This window comes from Mauremys mutica, chromosome 9 (assembly GCF_020497125.1).
Source record: "Mauremys mutica isolate MM-2020 ecotype Southern chromosome 9, ASM2049712v1, whole genome shotgun sequence".
Lineage (NCBI taxonomy): Eukaryota > Metazoa > Chordata > Testudines > Geoemydidae > Mauremys > Mauremys mutica.
This window is the reverse complement of record NC_059080.1, coordinates 74841388-74849173: the sequence shown is the minus strand read 5'-3', so window position 1 is coordinate 74849173 and position 7786 is coordinate 74841388. Positions and strand designations below refer to the sequence as shown.

The 7786-nt window shown below is 39.6% G+C and overlaps 1 long non-coding RNA gene across 1 annotated transcript in view; it reads right to left on the bottom strand.

Moving 5' to 3' along the window:
- Window positions 1-275: 275 nt before the first annotated feature.
- The window catches only part of LOC123377065, a 44103-nt gene continuing 36592 nt past the window's right edge, over window positions 276-7786 (bottom strand). Inside the window, exons 2-3 of the long non-coding RNA XR_006582066.1 lie at window positions 1901-1993; window positions 276-483 (exon numbers count right to left, since the gene is read on the bottom strand). This is a non-coding gene — a long non-coding RNA (uncharacterized LOC123377065). The remainder of the gene's footprint in view (window positions 484-1900; window positions 1994-7786) is intronic.

Here is a 7786-nt window from a genome sequence, read left to right as displayed (position 1 = left end):
CAAACATAAAAAAAAAAAAGTACTTGGGAGGTTATCAATTATAACAGATCAGGACTATTAACCAATATATGTATGGGTGTGTGTGTGTGTAGCACACTTGAAATACATGATGGTGTGGTATAAACATTTTATTAGCCTGGGTTTGGAATGGCAGCATTATTCACAAGGGTCAATACACCATCATGAATTTTATATATGCTACATATTTTATAGAAAAACTATATCAGAAATCTCTTTCATACAGATTTTTGAATTTTATTAGTTATGAATCAGCCATAAGCTCCGACCTTCCACATGTGCTGAGTTACTTCGTTACAGAAACTGGTCATACTTCTTGGCCTGCCTCTCTTTTAGGCCTTTATCCAGACTTTCCATAGACTTCAGCTTCTCCCTGGAGGATCCCACTGGCAAGCTGTTGCTGCTGGAGCTAACATTAAAATACCTCCTTACTGCCGCCACCTTGACACAGATCTGGCTTCTTCCCTGTTAAGGAAAGAATAGGTTGCATTTATACCCCTTCGTCTCAGGCCTACAATCCCCTGATCTGGAAGGAAATTAGCCACAGATGGGACTTGGGGTATGAACCCCTCTTGAAGGCCAAGTTCACTGTTAAGGTATAACTACATACTGGCAGCAATGTACAGGGTATGCGTCCACACTGTGGTATGTAGCTACACGCAACACTGAAAGGCTCAGGCATGGGGGAGGCAGTGGGACACTACACTGAAGAAAATAGTTGTATTGTCTTGGGTGTGTAGAGAGCCATGTATGCTACAGGGTGAGGGGAGGGACAGCTCTGTGGTTTGAGCCTTAGCCTGCTAAACCCAGGGTCATGAGTTCAATCCTTGAGAGGGCCACCTACGGATCTGGGGCAAAATCAGCACTTTGTCCTGCTACTGAAGGCAGGGGGCTGGACTCAATGACCTTTCAGGGTCCCTTCCAACTCTATGAGATAGGCATATTTCAGGCATGTCTTTACTCTGTTCACCCAAGCTGTGCCTCACCATCTACACTGCTATTTATATCCATACAAAGGGGGCATGCAGCATACATACACTACATGCTGCTGTAAGGAGTCTGTAGTGCAGACATTCCCTTTGATGGTGTTATCACCTGTGACTGAATAATGATGCCATCTACCTCTCACATAGCATTTTTCATCAGTAGATCCAAAGCTCTTCACAATTTTTAATGTGTTTATCCTCATAACAATCCCATGACTCAGGGAAGTTTCATTATTTTTCCAGATGGGAAGTTGAGGCATAGAAAGACTATGTGACTAGATCAAGGTCACACAAAAAGTTTGTGCTGGAGAAGGAAAGCAAACCCAGGTCTTCCAAGTCCTACACTAGTGCCATAACTCCTGTACCATTCTTCATTGTCTATCTTGCAGCTCAGACCAGTGTAACGTGTCCCATACCAGGGACAAGGGGCAGGAGAGAGGGGAAACTATTTCTACAAGTTGTTAAAAAAACCAAAAACAACCCACCCCCCAAAATTAAACCTGTTCAGTGTTTGAAATCTGCTTAAACCCAGCAGAGATGGATTCACCAGCAGAGTTGTATAACAACTGCAGTTTGTCAAATAGTTCCACAATGATGTCCCCCGGGATACATAGATACACCCTGTCCTGGAGCAGCTGAGCAAGGCCACCTCCCTGCTTTTTCCCAGACGTGACCAATTCCAAACAGTTGGGCCACTGTGGAGCCTGGTTGTAGGTGATAAGAGGTTAATGCAGCCCTCCCTGATTTTATGGTATAGAGCAGTATTTAGCAATTTAATACAAATAAATAAATAAATAAATAGCTATATCATGTATCCCTTGGGAAAAAAATGAGATGGAACAACATGATTCTATTCTTTGTTTCACAAAATGAGGGGATTGGATGCATTTACTTACTGCTTAATCTTCCAGATGCTTTACTGGGGAGTAGATAGGAATAAGACCTCAGTGGGGAATCCCAGATGCATCAGAATTCCACAGCATCTGGACCTGTGGCGTAAACAGATCAGATCACAATGCAATTTAATACTGAGGCTGTAGAGAGCCAAAATGGTTTAGATGAGAATGTAAATGCAGAATCACAAAACTTGCTTATGATTCCAAATTGGAAGTACAGCCAAACTGAAAAGTAACATCGTTAGGTTCACCGGGGTTTGGATTTGAAGATACTGGGCCAGCATATAGAAGAAATAAAGGACAACAAGAAGGTAGAGAATCTCTTTCTAAAAATCCTTATATTTTAACCATGTTGAAAAGCTAAATTAATAATATGCTGATAAAAGTATGTTTACTTACATTTGTGATTAGATCAGCTTGAAATAATTGAGGTACAATGTTAGAGCAAAAATCACCAGCATTATTTATTCTAAGGCATGTGATCCCCTAATACAAACTTAAAATAAACTCATATATAAAATAAACATTAAAATTAGATGTTATTGAATAATATTCATGAAGTTTGACTGTTCCTGTCAATTATTTGTGCATTTTTCCCAACCATTTGCCAGATATATAGATGATGAAACAATATTAGTCAAATACATTATACAGTATATACATGTATATATGTATTAATATTTTAGGATTTTTTCTGACTATTCAACCAACTCAAATTAAAACATTATCAAGATTGTGACTTATACTGACAAATACAAGAAAATGTAGGCCAAAGAAAGATATTTACTATGTCATCCAATATATAGGCCAAATGTGTTGAAATTTAAATAGTCAGCTCTCATTATGTGTTTCATGGTGATTAAGTTGATAAGGAATTGGTGGGACATCTGATACATTTCCTTGCTTTCGTAGGTTCACAGACACACTATTGTTACTTTAATGAAAGTTTTATGAGTCTAAAGCAAGTTTTTTTTTAAATAAACTTTTACTAGGATGACCAGACAGCAAGTGTGAAAAATCAGGACAGGAGGTGGGGGTAATAGGTGCCTATATAAGAAAAAGCCCCCAAAATTGGGACTGTCCCTATAAAATCGGGACATCTGGTCACCCTAACTTTAACAAACAACTATTACAGCATTTAATACATTCTTATTCTAAATCTCTTTAACTCCATAGCACTCTACATATGACCACTGAGCACTGTAAGTTCTAGTGGTACAGGGATCATTATAAATCTAATCAGTATCCTGGATGATGTAGTAGATGTTAATGTTTGGAGGCTCATAAATTGCATAAGGGATTTATTGCATTGAGGAACTATAGAAAATAACCTCACCACACTCTCTCTTTGACCACTTGTTTGCTTCTCTGAAAACAGTTTTACAAACAGTTTTATGCTTCAGCAGGATAGGTTGAAACAGATGCAATATAATAAAATAAAAGGTAAACAGATTAATTTTAATAACATAAAATGTTGTATGTTATGGCTCATTAAACTATATTCATTACCAAGCTGGATCCATAGAAAGTTTCCTAGAGTTTTAACAATGTACCAGATGTCAGATGTTTTGCTCTGTCAGAAGCTGTTATCCTTTAGCCACTAGACATTTAGCATCAAATCTGGCTTTAAAAACAAATGAATCTGGTGCTACCAACCAATATTTCTAGTGAATGTTTGTCAGCATTAAATCATTAGCGAATAGGCTCTGTTTCATGTCGCAACAGCAGAGGTTTTGTAAGATAAAGGAGAGCACTGGCAGCATTGTTTGAAAGCATATATAATTTATCTTGCACCATGAACGTCTCTAGACAGTATTAACAAAGCCAAATTTTAGCCTCATTTATACCAGCGCATCAGTAGGGATGTATTAGTGTAACATAGTTTGCTTTCCATCGTTTACATTCATAAACATTAAAATTCATGAAAACAGAAAATGGCAATAATGAACAACCCTGATGGAAACATTTGTTAAACCTTTAGTGACACTTGGTGTGATATAACTTGATTTTTTCTTTTGAAGACTTGACTACTACCCTCAGTATTCTTGAAATCAAATTCTGATGTCCCAAGTGTTGTCCCAAGAATGGCTCTATCATCCTCAATATGACACTACACTTCCATTCCTGGTTTAGTTTCAACATAAAATAAAATTGTGCTGGAAGCAGCAATTTCTTTCTTATTTCTTAAATTACTCTACTGCCTATTAAGACATTTGGTAGTAATGTGTTAAATCTAAGCCTTGGCTGTGTCAATGGTGCTAAACAAACAACTACGATTACAATGATAAACTCTTAATGGCTAACTTTATTTTTAACAGCGCCTTGGGAAAAACAGAAAAGGATTGTTGACCTAAATCATTTAGGGTACTATTTTCAAAAGAGTTTCTTATTGGTCCAACTCTGCTCCTCTGCCCCTATGCCCCTATTAAAGTCAATGGGAACAGAGCTAAGGTAGCACAGGATACTTCTAAAATCCCACCTTTAAATTTGAAATTAGATATGCGCAGAGGGAACTGTTATTTTATTAAACTATGAATACATCCATAAAGAACATATTATATGGCTGAATTCTTAACTTAGGGTGCAGCCAATACATACAAACCACTCAAGCTCTGCTTTCACAGAGCTGGATGCTGGGCTTATTTTACATAGTATTACAGGCCATAGCAACCGCAGAGGGTCACATATAGTCAAAAATTCTGTGCAGGTCAATCCTAGTTTAGAAGGGTAGGAGGGTACTCAGACCAATTCCTTGGGCAACTGCTGTGAGGGCTGATGTGGAAGAAAAACAGGCATATGGCTGCCCCACTTATGTAGAAGTTCTATGCAGATCCTCCTCACTTGCCTCTAACTAGGGGTCGCAACAATAACCTCTGTGTAGCTATTGCAAAGGGTAGAGATGAGACCAAGATCAGGGACTTCCTCATTTACCTCATAATTGCTGGGAGTGGGTATTTTCAGACCAAAGGATCCTGGACCCTTCTAAGGCTAACAGTTTCATTCCAGAGCTGTGGTATTTTTCAGGAACTCTGTGAGGTCAAGTATCCCCACTGAGTATACCCCAGAAAACAAACAGCGGGAGATGTCAAGCTGATGTCTCTCTACTTAGGAGCTGGTCGAGTAGAGTCATGGATTCCAGTCCTTATGACTGAGCAGCCTCCTCTATCCCTTTAGACTTGTCTGCTAAGAGTGTGGGGCCTGGCAGACCACAGAATAAACAGCTTCCTTAGCATCTTTGTCTGGAGACTAAAAACATGCTTGGTGTTTAATATGGTGTTCACATTCCTTCGTTAGTACTTTCCCAACGAATTGCCACGCTGTTGTATCAATTCCTTACTTTACTAATGTTCCTCCTCTTATAGGAGGTATCAGCCGTCCTTCAAGCAGACCTTAATAGAATTAAAATTTATTATTAGTAGTAATATACAGACCTACAGGGCTGGCCTTATGGGTGGGCGATGCGGGGGATGGCCAGGTTTGCCGTGGTGCGGGGGGTCACTGTAGTCAAGAGGCAAAGAGTGGGGCAAGTGGGAGATACAAGGCCATGGAAGAGAGCTCAGGGCAATGGAGGGAGAGGCGGCAGTGGGGCCCGGAAGCAATGAGGGGGTTTGGAACCCAGGAAGGAAGCAGGGGCCATGGTGCCAAATACAAGTTTGCCCAGGTACCATTTTCCCTAAGGCCAGCCCAGCAGACTTATTTGGTTTGAATTCTTTTCTAGCCAAAAGTATGTTTCAAATTCCCAGATATTTGCTTTATTTCTTCTATTCATAACATAATATTGGAAAAAAACAACTGTTCAGGAATCAGAGACTACCCCAGTCTACGAATGTCAGTTACAATATTTTCCAAATTTGGAAAAATGTTTCGTTTTCTTTGTCAATCCAAGCACAGCCCAAGTTCATAAGATGGGAGAGAAGTTCTCAAATGGTTGCTCCTTCTTGATATTGATAAAAAAGATAAAATATTTCATACAGCACCTGCAACAGTGATTTTTACCAGCTGGATATTTTATATAAGAAGATTTGAAGTCTTTAGTATGATTATAATTCCTACTCCTAGGAGATATATAATCAAAATAATTGAGTGAGCCATTCTTTTACAGCCATTTCCACTGGTTTATATTAGAATTTAAATTTTCTCTTTTTTTCCTGGAGCGATCAGCCTGACCGTTCCTATATCTAATGGTCTTCTGACTCCTTTCCATATAAAAGTGAGAGAAAGGAGAAAAATAAAGCAGGTTTTGTTTTAGCACCTGTTAGCTAGCATAAATTAGCAGCTCTTCTTAAAATATCACTAGTTAGTGTTATTTAAAAACATAAGTAGTATACAGAGATTTACAAGGACCTGTTTATTGCTACCAATTTATTGCAAACCTAAAGCTGTGTATAGACACACACATTTTTGTCACATGCATGACATATGTGTGTATTTACATAGGGCGAAATTATGATATTCTTGCTAGTAATGAGGACTACCTTACTACAGAAGTATTCCCATTGATTTACTTGGACTACTCATGGTGCTATTCAATGTGAGTAAGAATATCATAATCCCAACCATAGTGTATATGCTATACAATTACTATGGTCCGCAGGGCCAGGATCTTCCTGAAAAGTAAGTAATAAGGATTCAACTGGTAAGAAAAAAATTAAAATACATATTCTGCAAGCGGTTGCACATGTTGATATGTAAAAACTGCACTGATAGAGTCAAAGGTATAGATTTCAAAGGCAGGAGGGGACCATTTGTCTGATTTGTTGTATACCACAGGCCATAAAATTTCCCCACTGATTCCTGCATCAAACCTAACAACTTGCGGTTGAGTGAGAGCATATCTTTTAAAAAGACATCTAGGCTGGATATAGAGATTCAAGTGATGGAGAATCCATCATGTGTTGTTGGTAATTTGTTCTGTTTAATTGGAAGGTTAGTCACTCTTGTGCTTTCTCTTCTGTCTGCGTTACATTAGTCCAATATCCTGTCTAACACTGGCCAACATCAGATGCTTCAGAAGGAAGAGTGGGAATCTTGCAGTGGGCAGAGCAAAAAAAGTTCACACAGAACAACATCAATTGATCATTTATGATTGAAATATTTTTTTTTCTGCTCAGTTGTCATAATGTTAAAATAAATCATTACGGGTGAAATCCTGGCTCACTGAAGTCAATGGCAAAACTCCCATGGACTTCAACGGGGCCTGGATTTTACCCTATAAATCTCGGCTATGACATAATTACTAAGTTCAGGGGATCAAACAGCCTCCTCCCACATGGAAAGTTGTGACAGGGGACATTTTACAAGCAAATCTCTGGAAATAATCATTCAGTTTTCTTCATGGAAATTCCCTCATTCCATTAGGAGAGTGTGATTTACACACCTACAGAAAATCAGCCTCCCTGCCATGATCCATGGGAAGCCAAGGCCATCTGTGTGGAGACCTCGTAGCTGTTGTGCAGTCCAGAAGCTTCCTCCAAAGCTCCCGCAATGTACTTTCAATGACTGTACCCTGGAGTCAGCATCTCTGGCCATGGCTTCCCCTGCATTCACACAAGTGCTTCCAATCTCAGACTAGAGTAACTTTTCCATGTGAGTTCCATGAGGTTAGAAGAGGGACAGTGTGCATTCCCCATACCTGGCTCTGCCACCAAACTACCCCCTCTAATGCCCTGGCCCATCTTGACTCCAGACTCTTTGCAGACCCTGGACCACATGTGGAAGGCTCCATCAGGTCTGGGGATGGGAAATGGTACCCCAGAGGCACACAGTGCCACTGTTCAGTGTGCAGAATGGAATATCATGGCATGGAGGGGCCCTCCATGTAGAGACCTGGGGGGGAATGTTCAGGGCTGGGCCAGTATAGTTTATGAGTTACTAAGTACGCTATTT